General features: G+C 44.9%; 1 long non-coding RNA gene across 1 annotated transcript in view; it reads right to left on the reverse strand.

The window, feature by feature from the left end:
• Nucleotides 1-13,857: 13,857 nt before the first annotated feature.
• Nucleotides 13,858-21,021, reverse strand: part of LOC128909380 (uncharacterized) — a 45,605-nt gene continuing 38,441 nt past the window's right edge. The window contains exon 4 of the long non-coding RNA XR_008466354.1: nucleotides 13,858-14,056. This is a non-coding gene — a long non-coding RNA (uncharacterized LOC128909380). The remainder of the gene's footprint in view (nucleotides 14,057-21,021) is intronic.

The following is a 21,021-nucleotide window of genomic DNA, read 5'->3' on the forward strand; positions in this document are numbered from 1 at the left end:
TACTTCTTCACTTACGCAATATTTTTTAAATTGTAACAATTTGAACTTAAGACTAAAAAAACAACACAGGAAAGTAACAGACTTCACTCCATTCTTGAAGGAATTTTCATTTTCTCACATTACTTACCAAAACCACTGCCAGAGTACATGAGTACACCTGACACTTGATTCAACTCTTCAATTCAGCCTGTGAATAAAAATACCAACTACGAGCACAACTATACTGGCAAATAAATTGCATTTCATACAAGCTTTGCAAGGTAACAAAAACTATCACTGTCAAACAGTTAACTGTAATTACTTCCCTTTTCTGTTTCATGGATTTTAATTTGAATTTAAGCATACAAGTGATTACAAGAGAGCAGCTGCCCTTATGGTTAAGGGCAGACATGTGATCCAAGTACTTTTCCTGAAGAAAGTCTTTGTTAGAAAGCCTCAAGTTCTTTGCTGATTCAAAACTTTACACTTCAGGGCAAATGTTATGGCAGACAGTGACCTTGAGGCAGAACACGACAAAAGTAGCTTTAGCAAAATAATTGGAGTTACATTCATCTACAGAATTATGCAAGCTTGCCATATATCCCTCCAATTTTTATGATTTTTTTTCAGCCGTGTTAATGCAAATTATTACAATGAAAAATAATTTTAGAAGATATGTGGGTTTTTTAGTTTCCCATAAAACCTTGCTGCAGGATTCTGGGTACCACTTAGCTTTGGGATGCTTTCATACATTGGAAGTAAAGTGTATTTGGGGAAGCACAAGCAAACCTGTCCTGCACTCAAAGATTGCACAGTTCAAGTACACAAAAGCATAGTAGAAAATAGAAAAGTCCAAAGAAATAAGTGGGTTGCACACAAATGAACACATAACAGCAGAAATCCTCTTACAAAACAAGAGGAGACTTTCGTAACATAAGGAAAACCTCTGATCTTAACGCAGTGTCAGTCTGTCACACGAGTACCACATAGGTGCGACTGGGCATCAAGTAAACGCTCCCAATCATTTAAGGACACAAACACTTCACAGAGATTAAGTGCCTGTTTGGTAATTGCCATAACAGAGCCAAGGAGGGAACCCAGATCTCCTGGCCTGCACTTCAGCCACAGGGCTACTCTAGCACAAGAATTACCCAGATTTCTGGCTGTGCTACAAGAAAAAAAAAAAAAAACAAAACCAAAACAAAACACATGTCACACACCTTTCTGTGCCTGATCACAAATACTGAGCACTTCATTAAAAAGTGCTAAAACTTTCTAATACGATAGAACAAGTGACTTGTAACAGTTATTTACAATACCTATTCATCTTTAGTTATGGAATATGATCCCCCCAGGAAGTAATTCACATTTGCGTGCTGCCAGCGGGGTTTTTTGACCTGAGATGCCTCTGCAGTCTCCGCAGCACCCTGTAACCTACCCCAAGGGCTGTTTGGGCACGTTCTGCTGTAAACGGGCATCTCTTCTGCAGCCGCTGCACCCGTCAGCATCACCAGGAGAGAGTACATTTTATATCAGTCATTCCTGCTGAAAACCCCCAGCGATCCCTCTGTAATAGGCCACTATAGGAACAGTCTATGATTTAGATATCCCTGCACCTGTATAGCTACATTATTTTCCAGTTTCGAATCTCTCCAAGATGTCACAATTTTCTACAGAATTGCAGGTTCTACAGAAACTCCGCATATTTTCCAATATACAAGCATTTATTTCCTAGTATATATGTGAACAACTAAATCAAGCAGCCTATTACAGCAAGTTCGTTGAACTTTGCATTAAAACTCTTTGTAAGCTGCACTTAGTCTGGAGGCATGTTTGTCCTACAGGTTCTGATCTTATCTTTAGCCTGTACTGAGAAATTACTTCCATGAACTTTGGAAGGTCAGCTTGTTAAACATCTATCCACTCTCCCCCACTCTTCCTAATCTTCTAGAAATAATAATTAACTTAATTTTCTGAGAAGCGAACGGTGACTTTACTACCCAATTCATGTATGGAGTTCAGATGACTCATACAGGACAACCATGCTGCCTCCAAGGGTTTTTCCCTACAAAAATTCCTTACTGAAACTTAGCAAGTGTTCTTTCCTCCCCACCCCCCTTTCTCCTGTTCCTTATTTCTACAGCCAGGCAGCAACACACTTTTCTAAAACTTGCAAAAGGTGGCTTCATGCCCTGGTGCAGGTATAAGCTTGTCAGAAGCAACATGTCACACAGCAGAGAGCTTGTGTCTGGGACTCTGTTGGGAAATGAAACAACTGAGCCAGGCAGAACTCCACGCCAAACCTCTTCTGCCTAATACCGACTCCAGCTCTTTAAAGATTCTGCCAGAGTCTTTGGAAATCGGTTGCCCAATACCACTTTGGGGATAATACCGGCATATTCCCTGGAGCAGAGCAGATATTTCAGCAGCTTGCTGAAAGCGTTTGGTGCATCAAAAGAACGTGCCGAGCACAGGAAGCCGGGTTCGTTAGGTGCAGCTGGCAGGGGGAGAAAAAGAGCCATAAGGGTGATAAACCCATCTCTAGCTGATGAGGTGGCAACAGCTCCATGGAGGAAACTTGCTCTTTTCAGCAGCAGCTGGCTTCCACCAGCAGAGAGAGGTATCACACAGCACATCCTATTCCACAGCACGCTGCTCACTACAAAATTGCTCTAGAAACTGGGAAATACAGATCATAGCATATGGCATGTGAAGGACGCTGGCCCCCGTTGCCAGAGATGCTTTGTCTACTGAGGAAATCCCCTGCTGGGAGGTGCCAGCAGGCACCCCACACCCCTCTCACTCAAAAGCAAAACCTTGCTAGTTTGTTTATTTAAACTCCTAAACATAAAGCCGTCTTGAAAAAAGTCCAAGGCATACAAAAAGTGTCTGAGCAACACATTAAAACGAGCCTGAATTTCAAGTTTCTAGAGTTTCATTATAACAGCCTAAGTATCAGGTATCCCAAAGGAGTTCTTCCTGGCTGAGTATCAGCGATGGAGGAAAGGGAATTTGTTAGCTGAGATACCATAAGATAGCTGGCAGAACTGCATACAGCCTTAGCCAGTTAGCTCCTTACTTTCAGAAGTACGTTCTTCATAAAAACTAGGATCATTTTGCTCCTGGTTTTACGCAGTTTAGTGTTGAGCAAGGTAGTCAGTCTTTAGGGGATAAAACAATAAACATTTTTTCAGCTTGTAAATGCAGCTTGTACATGTTAATTACCCACTTCAATCTCTTCATCTGGAACACTAACAAGAATGACACTATCGGGGTGAAGGTGCCTGTCAACGTTCCCAAAAACTTACTTTTGGAACATCTTGCATGCTTTGTTTTTAAGAGGGGTCTGAGCCAAATCACACAACATTAAATAGAAGGGCCTGTTGAAGCAAAGGTAGGCATTACAATTAGTTTCAAGGGCATTTGGGACAGCCTTCCTATATAATTGATGTTTTATGATGCTTTTGTAATATAAGAAAAAAAGGTATAATGTTTTTCCATACATCAAGGCAGTGATCTCAAAAGTCTTAGGAAGAAACCTGGCAAAGAGAAGATTCATCAATCTAGGATCAGACTGCTCCTCTTCTAGTGGGGCTTTGCTTTTTTTCCCTAGAAAACACACTTGCATTTCTAAGCACAGAAGACGACAAATTAATATTAAGAGTGAGCATAAGTCTTTTCTAGAGCTTGGAGCTGGACCGGCCTCCCTCAATCCTACATTTATCAGAGGAAAGCCCAGAAACATGTTTTCTAGTCCATGCACATAGGTAAAACACAGTAATGCTCATCAGTTAAAAGAAGTACAGCCTATGGCTCCATGGGCTGCCAGTCCCTCTCCATTTCTTACAGATGTGCTCCCAACCTGTCTCTGGGACAACCTCCACCAAAGACGTTTACTCAGACTCTTCTCAGAGGACAAGAGACCTGAAAGAAGGTGCATGACTACTCACATAGTAAATACCCAGCCGTACATGATGCAAGAGTATTAAATGTTTGTGCAAAACTCTGGGTCAGTAAATAAAAACGAAGAGATTGTAGAAGCCTTAACCTGCTTGCAGTTGTATTTATGGTAGCAGCTTCTTTAAGTCGTAACTGCAAGTCTTTTCTTCCCCTGGCTCACAGCAGCAGCCTGTGCAAATAATTCAGAGTTGATCTGAACACAAGCCTGCTGCAGTCCACCACATGCTGCTTCCATTTATGTGAAAACAGGAGCTCAGAGATCCCTTTCTTGCTTTCGAAACATCTTCAGCTGCTCTTTTCAGTTCCCTGACGGCTGCTGAGAGCAGCACAGATGGACTCTAGTTTCTCCAGTCTAGCATCAGCACATTTTTAGCCCCTTAACAAAGGCTGGGCAGGCAACTGTGAAGCGCCAGTTTGAGGTGGACAGGTACATTTTTAACTTTTCAGTTCCAGGTTTTCATTCACGCTGAGAAAGCCAGGACACTGCCCTCACCCACACCGATCACTCCTCTGTTCGCTTCCTCCTCCCTGACTCCTCTTATTAAGCATCTGCCAGCAAGTTCTTTACCTTTACCCTTACACTAACAGCCCCAATTCAGAGTGTTTTATCAGATCTCAGAAAAATCATGTTGTGTCTGAAAAGGCCTGTTTATATTCTAAGCTGGATTTTACCTGCATCTCATGCACACACTGATGAAACAAGGAATGGGCTAATGGAAGTCTCCTCATCATGGGTGATTAACAAGAAAAAACTTGCTGAAGACAACTCACATATGAAGTTCAGCTGCCAGTAGTACAGAACTCAATCAAGACAACAGTACCCACAGTTTTGCAATCACAGTCCCCTCAACTCCAAGTTCGGTTTTACCATAGAGTCAAAGAATAAAAGATTCAGATCTGAGAATTCAAAAATGGAAAGGGTTCCAGTGTTTTGTTGAATGAGAAGTGTCCAATCTGAACAAGTCTGAGACACTGTGAAAGACAGAAACTCACACCTACAGAAATCAGAAGCCTGTTATTTCGCAAAGGCATCCAGCTTCCTAAGATAGCGAACTGTATTAGAGCAAAAACCTAGTCTGCCCAGGGACATGATCTCTTATCGACCTGTGCGTCCCCAGGGAAATTAACAGTAAGCAAGGCATCCTCCAAGGGACAAAAAGGTTTTTATCCTCGTCAAGGATTAACTGGGTTACACAGCTTGTTATAGCTCCCTGGATGTTCTCTGTTCACTGCCCAACACTCAAATTGCTGGAGGATGTGACAGCGCCAGAGTCACCTTACAGGAGCAGAAGGGGCTTTACTTCTGTGTGTTCAGTCCCACAGAGCGCTTTTCAGCTATGCCTAGATATTAAAAGCGTTAATTTAAACTCAGAACACAATTTTTTAAAAGCAAGGGGTAGAAAGATTCAGAAGTCCTGTGTCTTGACGCAATCACTCTAGCATTAAAAGAGTTATTTCTATGGAAAGTGGGCAAGATGCAGAGGAGTAACAGGAGACATCTACAGGAAACCAAGAGTTTACATTGTTAGTTAACAAAAGCATTACCCAGTAGATAAAAGCAACCCAGATATTAAGGTTGTCTCCGGACCTGAGTGACATTTGATGAGTCACTTGAGCTCTCTGAACTTCCTCTCCTCTGACTGTAACTATATTACATGGGCAGCGAGTATTTTTCAAAGCATGTTTGTACAGCACTGAGAAAAATTAGATTGCAACCCGTTTTACAGCTTCAAAAGCTAATACAAACAGTTTAAAGAGATAATTTCTACAGACTATAATGATGAACATCTGATTTATTTTTTAACCACATAATTAGAGGCCTTTTCCAAATATGTAAGTATATTTTTCATGCCTCTGGATGAGTAATCTGAAAATCCCAGCGCTCGGTATGTTAACACCACAATAGAAACTAAATGTATGCCAGTGTTATATTTTCATGGTTTCTTGAGTGCTTTTAAAGTTATATACAGTTACATTGGTATTGAATCAATAAGGTATATTACCCTCCATAAAAAAACTCCCTCTCTTCCTGTGGTACTTCATTGTCATGTTTCTAAACCCATCATGGCCCTTGTGAACTCCAGCTGACACCCTCAGAAGACTTCTGGCCACGTATCTGTATTAAGTGGCCTGCAGCCATCCCTCCTGAAGCTTTCATCTCATGCAGCTTCACAACAGCACTGACCAAGCCACATTTCGATGGGAGATTTCCAAGGAAAACAGCTTAACAAGCATAAAAGCGGAACAGGATAGTCCAAATGAGGTCACGCGATGTGACTGCACTCAGAGGGTTTTTACCTGGGGATGCAGGTGTCCACTCTGATTCCAGTCCCAAGACACTGAAAAATCAAAGGCAACACATTACAAATTGAGATCTAAAATGCAGTATGATTTCCTGTATGTTAAAACAGGAACAGATTCCATCAGGGTGCTTGAAGTGCCATCTTGTGGCAGGTCAGTCTGAGCAACATTAGCAACCGGGGAAAGAAAAACAAAACACTGAAGACATTCTAAGTCCAGTGACAAGAGAAATTTAGATATAGTATTATGGTCAAATTCAGATTTTATCATTAAAGCTTGATGAATTAGCAAAATAGTAACATTCACAAGCTGCTAGCTCTCAGCCCGTTATTATTTGCATTATACATACATAAATATTGTGAAGACAGTCTGCTTAGCCCAGCTCAATCAGAAACCATCCCATTGCAGCCAGAACAGCTAAACAAACAATAGCTGGTGTGAAGAGAGAGGAAAAGCAGGTACCAGACAGGTAAGAGGTGCTTTCTGGATGAAAGGCACTATATAGGACTCTGCTTTTGAAATAATATAGCTGTAAGTTACAACGGGCAGAACAAATCCTGTGCCAACACCACACCACCGTGTTCCCAGGAGAGGAACAACGCGTGTTCTGGCTCCGTAACGACAAAGTGAACAATACACTCAACTCCTGCCCATACAGCACAAGGGTACACCAAGAAAAGCTATGATAAAGTCTGCCTCGTGAAACTTCAAGAAGAGCAAATGTTTTGGGTTGGTTTTTTGTTGCCTTTTTTTTCCCCCGTAAAAGGAGGCAAGAACACACTAACAAATTCTTTAAAATAGCACATTCTGCCTCTAACCACCAGCTGCATTGAACTAACACAGCTGCTCCTGCAGAAGGCAGGAAGGAAGGTACACTGCCCAAATTATTACACAGCTAATAAATACTAACAGGCACTGAACAGCTGCAATATTACCTAAGCTTAGACTTTCACAGACTTAATAAAGCGTACTTTGAGATAAGGAAGAGACAACCTTTAACTACTCACATCTCAAGAGGACATTAGGAATTAAATTTACAATTTAAAAGCCAGATAAAGAAGAAAACGTTCAAAAAAAAAAAAAAGAGTTTTCCATTGTAGTTACCACATCTACTTTTCTCCAATGCAAGACTGAGCTTACAGAAACTTTCTAACATTCTAGTTCATTATCAGAAGTGTTCATTTGTAGGTGATATCAATATCATTTGTGCACAGTGGTAAGGTATACTGTCCTGATTTCCAAATATATATATAATATATATGTACCCACATACACCACTCCAACCACCTCAAGGGTAACCAAGCAGTTTACTACAGATACTAAGGCAGTATTAGAAAGATCAGTGTGTTTTACATTATAACATCTTTGTATTAGCTCCACCTTTCACTTCTCAGCTACCAGAAACGCTTTGCTTTGTATCACTGGCAAGACAATTAAGTACCAGCATGTTCCCAACTAGGTGACTTAAAATCACAAAGCCCTAATTTCAGAGGTTACACCCTGGCAGGTATTACTGATCTCAGTAGAAACTGTACTTTGAGAACCACTGAAAAAAATAGTTTAAAAAATGGCCTAAAAAGCAAACTTCAGTGGCTGTCATTAGTCAAGGGTTTCAAGTTGCTAACACTTCACATCTCCTTTTCTATCACACCAGGTTTTCTATCAGAAAGATAACAGCAAGAAAATTTGTTCACAAAGGCTGCTTAACGTTGCTTTTGAGATCAACTGAAGCGTTAACACAAAGAGGAATGGTTTGTCTCACACCATGTTACCAGCACTACATTTAGTGCAGCTAACAGCTCGGTGTTACTGCAACACCAGGGCTTGATTCCAGCTCCTGTGAGCTCCCACCCTGGCAGCTCTACGGAAAACAGTCGTACATGCAAGACGCCCACTACTAGTCAGAGATCTGAAATAAAAACATATTTCTAGAGAGGAACGCTCAGCAGAAGATTCAGATCCAATTAAGCCACCACAAAACATATATATAGCACTACAATACAATTCCAGATGAGTCTCAATAACCATTTAACCCATATTTGATCTTGTACTATAACCCTATCAAAACCAAATTAGAGAAATATAAAAGTAATTTGCTTTTAATTAATGCTTATATTTAGAAATGGAGTCAGTGCTGCAGTTAAAGCCAAGAAGCCTTGTCACTGAGGGGAAGCGATCTTAACAACCCCCTCGCACTTGGTCCAGAGAATGTAATCTCATTGCACAGCTTCGTACCCACTTCAAACGACCTAAAGAAAGTTGCTTCAATACACTGTGTTCCACTGTAGCTCCCAAAGCCATGCTGTAATTAAGAAAAGGACTCTCAGGACACAGTTTGACGATACAAACCATCAGCAACAGTTAAGTCATGCTATTTGTTCACCTTTCCCATCAGCGGTTTCTTGTCCGACCCACTCTCTGCCCTCTGTTGTATCAACACACTGTTGTGACAGTCAACGAGAATCAGAAGTAAACTCCTATTTAAAAAGGAAAACTTGCTTACATCTTCTCTAAGGCGGTAAGCACCAACCCACTTTGCCTGGTAGCTCTAACTACTGTATTAGTTACCACAGCACAAGCTAAGCTCTGGCTTTGCTTTTTATCTCATAATTAACATTTCATTGCTTCCAAGCTGATTAAAAAACAGCAAAAGACCAACGTAGTTTAGGAAAATCAGTAGCTACCTGGAAAAACAGCCCTGCAACCTTACCTGAAGGCTGCCATGACCAGGCCCAGGGAGGACAGCCAGGGCTAGCCAAGAGCCCAGACCACGAGGAAGGCTCATGGCAACAAGGCAGGTCCAAGGTCAAGCCAGAATTCAATACGCAGGTCAGATACAGATTGCTAAACAGGTCCACAGTGACAAGGTCAGGGTGGGAAGTCAGACCACAGGTGAGGAGAAGCAGCAGACACCAGTGCCCAACACATAGAGCAGCATGCTCCACAGCTCCAGCAGGGACCAGGGGCCCAGGACTGAGCTTAAATGGGCTCTAGGCCCAGGGATGGGGGAAGACTGGGATGGAGACCCCAGGTGAGGCTGCCCAGGGCCGTTAAAGCCTGCCCTCAGGTTCTCACAATTATGAAAATGAGCCCCATCAAGTCCCTTATCAGTCTGTCAAGGGAGTCAAAGAAATAAATCATGTTAGTAAGACCACCCTAACGCCCTGAAACTCATCTTTCTGCACCAAAAATAAGCACCTTTGGGAGAACATGGCTAATTTTTCCTCCTCTTTCTGCTTGCGATTTCGCTGCTAGGCGATTTCTACCTCCACAGTTATCAATCTGAATAGCTCTACTGTTCTCCCTAAGCTTTTGGTAGTTATTATGTATGTACATATATACACACGTATGAGATGACTAGCACCTAACATGGTATCTCAGGCCCTAAATGAAGGGTGCCCAGCCCTGGGGAGAATGAAAAAAGGTGGTTTTGAGGATGAAGTCGCCAGGAAAACCTGGCGCCCCGAGGGCTTGTGGGGCTGTTCCCTGAAATAAAAGCCCTCAAAACCAAAAGTAGTTTAGAGAAGAGACATTGCTTTATGTGACATTGGGTGCTAGGGGGAAAACCCCACAAATCTAGCGCACCTTACTGGGGATATTCACCCATTATTTATACACAAAAGATTCTCATAATTCTGCCTACCTGATGCGTAACTCCACCTGGGCTTACATATTCATTAGGATGACGGAATAGCCTTTTTGCACATCTGTATTAAGTTTTGCTGCATTGGCAAAACACTTCTGCGCAAACGTGAGGGTCTCGGTGCTCGTTTGGGGAAGGAGACCCTTCTTCGCATTATCCTTTTAAGGTACTGAGTCATCTCAGGACAGCGAAAGTTTACTGTAAGTTTGGCAACTTCCTGAAGGTAATAAGGATGTTCTTCGAAGTAGCCATAACTCTATCCTAATTGGTATAGGAGTAGATATATATATATATATATATATATATATATATATATAAAATTGATGTATAGAACGATCTTGAAGTGATTAACTACTTCCGGTTATCCCATCCTTGGTGATTAACTACTACTGACTGTCTTCTCATTATCACTAACATCAGCTCAGTAACTATTTTTTACACAGTGAGGTCAGCAATCAGCTATTTTCCCACACAGTAAGACAGTTAGTAAGAAACAGTCATTTTAGAAACAAAGCAGAGGCCTGTCTTCGGTCACTGGGCCATGAAAGCAGTTCCCAGAAAGCGAGAACAGGCACCAGTTTTCCCTCCTGGCCCCTTCGCTGTGGGAGCGACCCCCGGCCATTTGCTTTTTTCGAGCCCGGCCCTGGGGTGAGTGAAAAAAGGTGGGTTTTGAGGATGTCGTCATCAAGAAAACCCATGGTTTGAGGGGCCACGACAGCGTTTCCAAGAGAGCCCTGCGAGTCCCGGTGTGATTTTGGTGAGTTGGGGCTTCCAATAATGTCCTCTGCCCGTAACCTACAGTGTGTCATTTTGACTTCACTGCAGAAAAGAGATTTTTCCAAAATTGAACTGTTTCTCGTTCCGAACGCTCGCCTTTTACGAACGTCCATCAGCAGCGAGCCTTCGCGCCCTCCTCCTGTGCCCCCATTGGTCGGAGCGCCTCCCCGGGGGCGGGGCGAGGTGGGGATTGACGGCGCCTCCGGGCCAATGGAGCGGGGCTGCCCGAGGACTGGGGGGCGGGCGGCGGGTCGGACTCGCTGCTGTCACCCCCCCGGCCCTGGTGCCCCGCGCCCAGCGACGCGGCGTCCCTGGGGCTCGTCCCGGGGGGAAAGCCCCTGTTCCACAGGTTTTTGGTGCTGAGGCGCTGGCTGTCGCTGCCTGGGCTGCGAGTGCGGACAGGGCCGAGAGCTGGGAGCCCCGCAGCCCGGTAAGTGGTTCCGGTCCCCGGCTGGCCTAAAGCGGGCCGAGAGCGTTCACCGCTCATCACCCTAATGAGAGCTGAGAGCGGGATAATTGAAGGAGTGCTGCCGCCCGGCGGCCGAAGGCCGGTCCCGCAGGTCGGGAGCCGTGCGTGCGCCGTGGCCCCGCCCCGCGCGTCCACGCACCCTTCCGTCTAGGCCACGCCCACATCCTCTGTTACCACGCCCCTGGTGGCGCCCACGGCCCTTCTAGACCACGCCCCCGGCCCTCCCTGGCCACGCCCCACCGCCCGCTCGCGGCTGACGCTCCCCCCCGTGGCTCAACCGCGGTACCGCAGCGCCGGCCCCGCACGGGCGGCATCCCCGGCGGCGGGGGAAGGCAAAAAAAAAAAAAAAGCCAATTTCAAGCTCCCGGGAAAGCCAAATCCACCTCGATTTGTGCAGCCGGAAACCAGTTTGGGGAAAATAGGACCCGCCTCGGCCCCGTCTCCCGCCCCGAGCTGCGGTACGGGCTTCTACTCGCCAGCACTCAGGGCTGCGAAGCCGCTGTACTGCGCATGCGCGGCGCTCCGCCTGCAGTACCAGACTGTGTCCGCAAGGCGGCAGCATTGAGCTCTGTGTAGTCCACTGTACTGCGCATGCGCGCCCCCCGCCCCACCCCCGCTGTGCACTGGGGAGGCTGGTCGTCCCAGCTCAGGACTTTTCGACCAAAAGCCGGTACTGCAGCTGGAGAGACGCCTGACGCCCCCTCGGCCCCGCCTCCCCGCCCTCCCCGGCACCGCCTCCCGCCCCCTTGGCCCCGCCTCCCCGCTCTCCCCGGCACCGCCTCCCGCCCGGCCGCGCAGGTGCTGGCCCACACGCAGCCGCAGCGGCCGGTGCCACTGCCGAGCTGCGGGAGCCCGGCTCGCCCTCGAAATGCCGGACCGCGAAACGGGTTTCGTTTGTGCTGCCGCACACAACTCTATTATAAAGTTTTTAAGTTGAAAAAACCGGGTTTGGGTGAATTCCCCGCCGGCGGTCCCGTCCGCAGGGCCCCGTTGCCACGGCGACGGCCCCCCGCCCCCTCCGGCGCGTCTTCACCATGGCAACCGCTCCCGGGCGGATGGGCGGGAGGGTGGGCCAATCAGAGCGCGGGCGCCGCGCTCCCATTGGTCGGATCGCCTCGCTGGGGGTGATTGACGGCGGCGACTGGCTAATGTAGTGGGGCCACCTGAGGAGTGGGGGGCGGGCGGTGGCCAATGGGCGCGCGTCGTGGGCGGGCCGGGCCGCGCCGCGCCGCGCCGCTCCGCTCCGGAAGCGGAGGGGGCTGGGGGGAAATGGCGGGCAGCTCGAAATCGGAGCGGGGTGGTCTGGGCGGAAAGCGGGGCCTGGCGGGCGGGTGCTCGGTCGGGCCGGGCCGGGCTGGGCCTGCGGGGCCGCCACGAGCACATTGTGAGGCAGCTGGACCGTGTCAAGATGAGCGGGGGGCCTGAGGGGACCCTGAGGGGTGGTGGGAGGGGGCCGGGAGGGCCCTGAGTGGACTGGGGGAACGGGGGGGCCTGAGGGGGGAATAGTCGAGTCGGAGGGGGATGGCTGGGCCCGGCTCCCTGCGGTGTCCCTTCGGCCTGGGGGGCTTGGGGTGCGGGGCTGGCGATGCCGGAGAAATAAAGCCCGGAACGGCGGTAAGAAAGCGGGGTCCGGGCCCTCCGTAGCTCTCCAGCGCTCCCCTAAAGTGCCCGTGGTGCCCTGGGAGTGCCGGGCTGTGGGGTGGCTGCGGTCCCCCTGCCCCTCAGCATCGTCCAAGGATGCTCCAAAAGGGGTCGGGAAGCAGAGAGGGGAAGCTGGTTTGGGGCTTGACACGGAGACCAGGACTCGTGTTCCTGGGGCTGGAAAACAGGCTCGTGTGTCTGGTTTTGAGGCTCAGAAACAGAGGGAGTTGTGTGGCTTTGGGCTCAGGAACAGGGGTCAAGTCCTGCGTTTTTGGGGCTTGGGCAGAGGCTCAGCAGCTGGGTTTTGGGTCTTAGAAATGGGCACTAAGTGAGCTGGTTTGGGGGCCAAGACCAGAAGCCAGGTGGCCGGTTTTGCAGAGGGGGATGGGAGGGCATTGTGTGCTGCTGGGGAAAGCAGGGGGTGGGCAAGGTGCGTGGAGGCTCCCCAGAGGTGGGGGGTCTGGACCCGTGGGACCCCGAAGCTCGGGAGGCTGTCACGCACCTAGCTGAACTCAATGGTCTGTGGGGGAAAAGATGCTTTTCAGACGCCGCATGGCCTCTTCGAGTCGAGCTCTTCTTTGTGCACTGCTTAGAATAGTTACTAAGTAATTACTCATACAAACCAGTTAATATTTATTTTATTATGTTTACAGCTGTGATGTTTAATCATAATACTCAAAATATGATGGTGACTGATTGACACCCTGGTCAAAAGACCACACTGTTGCAAACAGCTGGAGCTTGTAGGGAGAAGGAGCTGAAATCAACTGGAGCTTCAGTTCAGAGAGGGGCCTTGGATTAGCGAGAGCTGTGGCAAGCAGGAGCTGGAGCCAGACGAGGTGTCCGCTGCCTGCAGCATGCTTTTGTCAGAGGCAAGACTGCCGGCAGCGGTAATGAGCAGGAGCTGCAACTAGCTGGAGAGTCTGCTGGCTGGACCATCCGCTGTCCATCTGGGCTGCACTTCCCGCACAGCTCAAGAGGCAGGGCTGTCCCCAGCACAGAGCTCTGAGCAGTGGGGAGGCGAGTCATCCTTCTGCCAGCCCGGAGCCTGGCCTCTTCACTCAGGGATGAAATTCATGCCAGGTGGCCTCTGTACGTGGAGGGTCCGTCCCGGCCCCGCTTCCGAGGGCAGAGGTGGGGTGGGAGTCTTCCGTCTTATCCCCGTTGGCTGGGTGTGACAAACAGGGTCATTTCTCTCCTCTTCTCCCAGGTCACCTTCTGCGGCATGTGAAGAAAATCCTGCATGGCTGATTCCGCTCGCTGCTCAGGTAATTGCACGCATGGCGCTGGGGGAGCAGGGAGACACGTTTGTGAGTTCAGGGATGCTACAGATACTCCACGTCAAACCCACAGAAAAGGCAAATTTGCTGCTAGTGCAGAAAAGCTGATGAGGAATTGCAGTTAACAGAGCATGCGTCCTGCCTGAATTGGGCTCTTGGTAGTTAGGAATGTCTTCCTTTCGGGTAAAAGGACAAACTTTCACCTAGGGTAAATTAAAAGCTGCCTGTTAGCTTCTTTAGGGTCAAGTGTTTCTCTTCTGGTTGTTCATACTTATTTTATGGGCAACTTGAAAACAGCCTTTTATTTTCTATGCATAACTAAATTTTCATTAGTATGTCGTGCCAGTATAGTTGATTTTTGAGCACCTAGATGCCAGTAGAAATGTAATGAATGAAATATGGTGGAAACTGATGTGTCACTTTATTTTTTTTATTTGCTATTATTTTTTATTTTTCTTTAAAAATAAAAAGCTTTTAATAATAAAAAATTTAAAACTTTTTAATTTTAATTTGTATTTTAAAATTTTTTATTTTAAATTTTTTTTAAATTTTAAATTTTTTTTTATTTGACTGTTGATGGCGTGTTTTGGGTTTTTGGTTTTTTTTTTTTTTTTTTAGGTCAGTAATTTTTTAATGAGTGTTCAGGAGTGGCAAGATAGTTTAATAGTATGCTTTTCTTTATTCCAGGAACACTGTATTTTCCTGTGGTCTCCAAAACAGACCTGCCAAGCGGACTCTCCCCAACATTGTGACCTGATTCTTGTCAGTTATGTGGGTGTTAAGAGTGAAAGACATGACATGAAAATAGCTCCTGTATTATATGTCTGTGATTTTCCTACCAGCCTTTGCAACTGTTAAGACCAAATTTGACAAACAGGTGAGGAATCTCAGCAGTACAAATTCTGTATATATAGCTCATCTGGTGCTTTTTCTCTGTGTTTCCAAGAAATAAAAAATTCAGGGAAATCTTTATTTGCTTGAAATCACAGTATTTCTTGTGAATTCTTGTGAATCCTTTTGGTCAGGCCTATCAACCACATGGCAACACTTATCCAAATAATGCAGCAGTGACCTCTGCTGCACAGATGACGCTATTTCATACTTGTTCTGCTAAATTGAGCCTGCTGTTAATACTCTTTCAGATAAGTTAAACCAACATTTTTTTCAAAAGCAAGTAGACTTGCCTAAAGGTAAAATCATTCCTCTTTTTACTAATAAAGAGGGCTTCAAACCACAGAAGATTATTTTTCAAGTTACTGGCATGAACGTACCCACAACTCAGTTTGAACATGAGCACTGGTTATCAAGAATAGCATTAGCATTAAATGAATCTGGAACTATCCTCATAAAAATATTCTTGTTAATTTTACTGATAAGGAACCTGAGGCACAAGCCACTGAGTGACTTGCCCATAGACACACACAAAATCAAAGTCAGAGGCATCAAGGTCAGGGGAAATTATGATTTCGAACCCTATCACAAGATCGTCCTTCCCTTTCCTGTGCTGGATCAGCAGAATATCAACCAACTGTAAATGGCATGTGTTAACGCCTGTATGTTACACTCCACGCCATCCAGGTGACAAGGAAAAGCGATGCAAACTGGAAAAAAGAGGATGCTTGCAGCTCTTGACTCTACCTGATCATATGAGAGCACAGATCCCATAAAGCAGTCATAAGCCTCTTGATTTGATCTTGATGACGTACTGGACAACCATAAATTCTGCTAGGTCAGTGAGAGCTACACGTAAAGCACTCCACCCTTTCCTCTCATCACTAACTCCTCTCTCCCCTCAGTTCTCCAAGGGACCAGGACCTTCCCCTATACTGTCTATGTGAGGAATTTGGGTCCAGCATTACTGCACACTGCCCAGTCTAAAAATGTTACAGCTGGCATGGAGCAAAGCTGTGTGATCCCATGCTGCCTCTGCATGGTGAAACAAGGCTGAAGCACGCAGCAAACTCACTCAAACCCTCCAGCCATAAACAGAAAGTTTCCTGGCAGGGTTGTTAAGTTATTACTCATTTACTACTGCCAGTGACATCAAATTCAGCTGGACAGGAGTAAAAAGATTTCTCAAAAAAAGCTCTGAAGTCAAATTTCAATCTCAGATGTGCAGAAGCAAAGGACAGTGAATGTGTGTGGCAAGCTGGCTTGCTGGAAGTATGACTGACACACTGATGCCAACAGTGGATTAAGATTGCACCTATGGACTTCCTCAGCACAGCACTGGAGGGTAGGAGTTATGAAGTATGAGGGCTCTGACTTCTCAATTTAAGACTATTGAGCATCCAGGACTGCTATAAAGATCCCTATTTATACATCAGTACTAGGAAATTATGGAAAAAAATACAAGGTTTTTAAAAGAATATACAAAGTTTTTAGTATTGATTTCTGAATTACAAATAATTTTACCCCCACCATCTGAGAATGAGCCGTTGACATTTCTAAAACGAGGCAGGCCTGTTCTTTTCCTCCTAACTTTTTTTTTTTAGTTTTACACCCTGGACCACGTGAAGTAATATACCACTTTGATCCTCAGTTTCCATCATAGCCTTTCAGGTTCAAAGTGCCCTCTCCAGCAGTCCCATCCAACCCTCCAGCACGTTGGGTTTATCTTAACCAACCTAAATGCAAGCTGTGGAGAGCATTAAAAGCCTGTTGTAATGTTCAGAGGAGGGAGAGAAACATTGTCATTATCATCCTCCATAAACTAAAGAGCTGAACCTTTCTCTATGTTGGTCCCAGGGTTTCCCCTAAGGCTCCTACTGTTTGTGCATCCTTTTGTCCACAGCCACCACTCTCCCAGATGCCTGCTGGAATCCTCTAACCTTTCTGCCTCCTTTGGCCTTAAAAAAATTACTCCTTCTGACCTTAGGATTGAAGGTTTCTCCTCCCTCCCTCACCTACCAACTCTGCGGCAAGCTCAAAATCCAGTTCCCGTGCACCTCCCTGCTTAAATCTCTCCATAGAGAATAGACTATTTCAGTAGGAAGGGATCTACAATGATCATCTAGTCCAACTGCCTGACCAATTCAGGGCTGACGAAGTTAAAGCATGTTATTAAAGGCATTGTCCAAATGCCTTTATAACACTGACAGGCTTGGGGCATCAACCACCTCTCTAGGAAGCCTGTTCCAACATTCAACCAGCCTCTCAATGAGGAAATGTTTCCTAATGTTCAGTCTAAACGTCCCCGTCACAGTTTTGATGCATTCCCATGTGTCCCATCACTGGATCCCAGGGAGAAGAGACAAGAACCTCCCTCTCCCCATCACCTCCTCAGGGGTCTCCCCTCAGCCTCTTTCTCCCAACTAGACAAGCCACTCCTCATAGGATATGCCTTCCAGAACAGATAATATTAGAAAATGCCATCTTGTTTACCGTGTAACTCCCATTCCCTTACAAATCTCAGTTGTTACCACTATCTTTGGTAGTGCTTTCCACTTCAAACACTTGTGTATCTCTCTCTCATTTCACCTTATACCTATTTGTTCAGCACTGCTACAGCGACTCTCTGATTTATGATGAGAACTTTTTTGTGCTAAGCACAATAAAATGCACATCAGCCTTGCTTCAGCCACAGCTTACAATCCTTCCAAGCAATGAGGTAAAACAAAAAAAGCAAACTTGTGGAAAAGGCAGCAAGGGGAAACAGCAGCTACACAACACAGCCCAGCAAGGACAACAATATTCTCAACATATGAACTGTTTCAAGGCTAGAAACAAACCATTAGTTTTCCACCCTATTTTTTTTTAAATTGTAATATTCCTTATTTTCTGCCTTACATATGCAACACTGCTAAGCATCTTGAGATTAAACTTGCAAGCAGAACATATGAAAAGGACAAGCAGTTATGTTACACTATGCTGAAAGGGAAAGTTTTCCCTCTAAAGTGGATCTGAAAATAGGTCCCAGATTCTCAGAATGAAAGTGGATGTTTTGCAAGTAAGGCTACAAAAATTTACCAGAAAACCCCACTGATGAAATAGCAGAAAAAAACTCAACCATATTTTTCCTCATACTGAAAGGATAAGAGAGAGAAGTAGTGGTAATGTGGCGGCTCGACAAAATCAAACTATGTTGAGGTATGAGAAAGTAAAATAAAAATAGATTTTCTTTAGTACCTTTTTATTCTTGTAGATACAGCAGTGTGAACTCAGTTTAAAAATAACTTAAGTTTTTCAATTCTCAGACTTCAGTGCTCAAACTAGCACGTGACCTCATGAAACAAAAAGTGTCGTTGTCTGTGTGATTCAGCATGTACACTGATTTTTCTTAGAAGACAAAAGAGTAGCCTTTCAAATGGGATATAATGTGTCCCAAGATCAATATAGTATATTCACGTGACAAGGATAACTTAGTTTTTAACATCTTTATTCACCTGTGAGTATTTCTTTTCATTTCATGATACTTGTTCTGTACATGGAGTACTTAGCTTCTACCACCGCAAGTCAAGTGCTGGTCAGTAGGCACTTGTGAGCGGTCACTGTAGGACTGCATAGGAGGCTTCATGAACAGGGTAATCCTCCTCCATCTGCCAAGCAGCACTGAGGCCTGAAGACAGCTTTTTACAAAAAGTCACATGCAGTGTTACCTGAACACCATTCTCACATCAAACCTGATTCTAATAATGACTTTTGTGATTTTACATACTGACCAAGAACAAAGCCTTCATTTTCTAAAGTCTCCAGCAGACGGCAATGCGTTAACTCCTAGTTTAGGAAGAAGCTAGCTCACATGAAGCCTATTAGAAACTAGAGAAACTGTTTTTTCTCTGATACTTCCCTCATGGCTTTCCACCTGCTGATGAAGTTCCTCCAAATACATCACGAGTTTCCTCTAGAAGGATACCACAGACATGAAACTTGCAATGTCTGTGAAACAGTCCCTGTGCTAAAGGAAACAAAACTTATTCACCAGTCTGTCAAAACATGCTTTTTTGGGAGCACCACCAAAAAGATAAGGGAGAAGACACTTAGAGCACTAAAATTAGAGACTTTTTCAGAACAGGTAACAATACTAAATTCTGTAGCTTTGACCAATAGCTAATCAGAAATGCATGGAAGTAGCATTATAGCATACAATATTATTAAAATAATTCTTTTTAAGATTAGCATTAGACATTCCAAAACAGATCCCACCAAAGACTACCGAACAGTTACAGATTAAAAATTCATTAGAGCCTAATAAATCCACACTAAACCCTTTTACACAAAGTCAGTACTTTCAAAGACCTATAAGGGAAGATAGGCTATGACCTGTCAGGGCCCTGGGAGCACCAACAGTCCCTGATTGTCCTCATCAGCATCATCTGGGACCTCCACCCAGCCACATGCTGTCTGCCCATTGGCCCAGGAACTGTATTGAAGATCAGGCTTTTGCTGGTGTTTCTCCTCTGAGCTACCTTGGTGGTGTGTTTGAGCTCAGCTTATACCTTGCTGATTGGGATTTGCTCTTGGACCTGCCTCTTTGCTTAGGCTTGTGTGTTGACCGCGAGGCCTCTTCTGTTCTGCTCCACTTGCTTGAGTACTGCAACCTTTCCTGGTAAGGACATGGTCCCTGCTTGTATCCTGTTCCCTGTGGCTCCTGCTCACCTTCCTTTGCAGAGCAGCCCACTCTTGCAGCTTTCTGTTACTAATAATCATGAACGTTGTCTAAAAGGAGCAATGCAGTAACTTTCTTTTTGTTAAACAAGCGTTCTAACGGATATAGAATAATATCAATGTAGGATAAATCATTATAGTGGCCTTTCTCTTACAGTTTGTTTTTGCTTCTCTGTAAACAAAAGAAGTAGTGTTAAGTGCACGTGAAGTTAGGCAAGACAAAGAGCAGTTGGGATGGAAAGAATTGAAAACTTGAATTATAAGTAGTTGCATTGGTGTTGAAATTAATACAGCATAATTTTCTGAAGACTTGTGGTTAATAAATTTTTTTAATTCAGGTATATTGAAGCTGCAGCATGAACCTAGTGACAAATAGTGTCTTTAGAGTCCCATAAGAACTTATCTCTGGCTGTAGCACTGCTGATTTGTCTTCATACATGTTCTCTCTCTTTCTCTCTTCTACCAAGCTCCTTATTTTCAAACAACTTTTGGGAAGTCAGTATCTTTGAGAATCTTTTTCCTGAGTAAAACATAGTTCAGACTTTTTAAATTATTACAATACTGTGGGCAGTGTAGAGATTGAGATGTGGTACGAGGGCTTTAGCATTGTGTTCCTTGTAGGCCAAGCTTTAGGAAGCTCATGAACTCTTGATTGTGAATTCTGAGAATTCAATTGTAGTTAGAATTGTTGTTAATAAACTGTGACATATCACAGTAGGACTTAATATTTCTGTTTTTAGTTTTTGTCAGCCTTTCTGATTGCTTCATTCACATTTCTTTTGATCTATGTTATGCTTACAACACCTATATCACAGTGTGACACTGCAGAGAGACTCTACTGCACTTTCTGCAAGCCTCAGGAACTGAGCTTTTACAGTTACAGGAGCATAGTGAAGTTGCTAGTTGTGCTATTCCTGATCTGACTTAGCAACACAGTTTCAACAATTTTTGACTATTAAAAATGTAGGGCGGGAAAGTTAAGCAACTGCTCTCTATAGGCACGCAGGCAAAGGCAGTGATGAAACTCATGTGAGCCTCTGACCCCAACTTCCTCATGGCATTGTGGGGAGGGAAAAAAAACTATGAGAAAAACCTTTAGGTAACCTTAATTTTGTTTATCTGATTAAACCATGTGTGGCAACTCAAATTGGGTTGACAGGCCCAATTTACCTATTTATCATTTATTAATGACAACAGGTATTAAATGTAATTTAAAACTTAACCGTTTAGAAACTGATGAAGTTTAGCTGAACCTTTCCAAGCTAACTGTCTGTATCCTACTCTATAGCTTGTAGAAAAGAAACACATAAAAACAATATATATGTTTTCTAGACAATGCCGTATCACAGGAAGCTCAAAAGCAC

Source organism: Rissa tridactyla, chromosome 4 (genome assembly GCF_028500815.1).
Source record: "Rissa tridactyla isolate bRisTri1 chromosome 4, bRisTri1.patW.cur.20221130, whole genome shotgun sequence".
Lineage (NCBI taxonomy): Eukaryota > Metazoa > Chordata > Aves > Charadriiformes > Laridae > Rissa > Rissa tridactyla.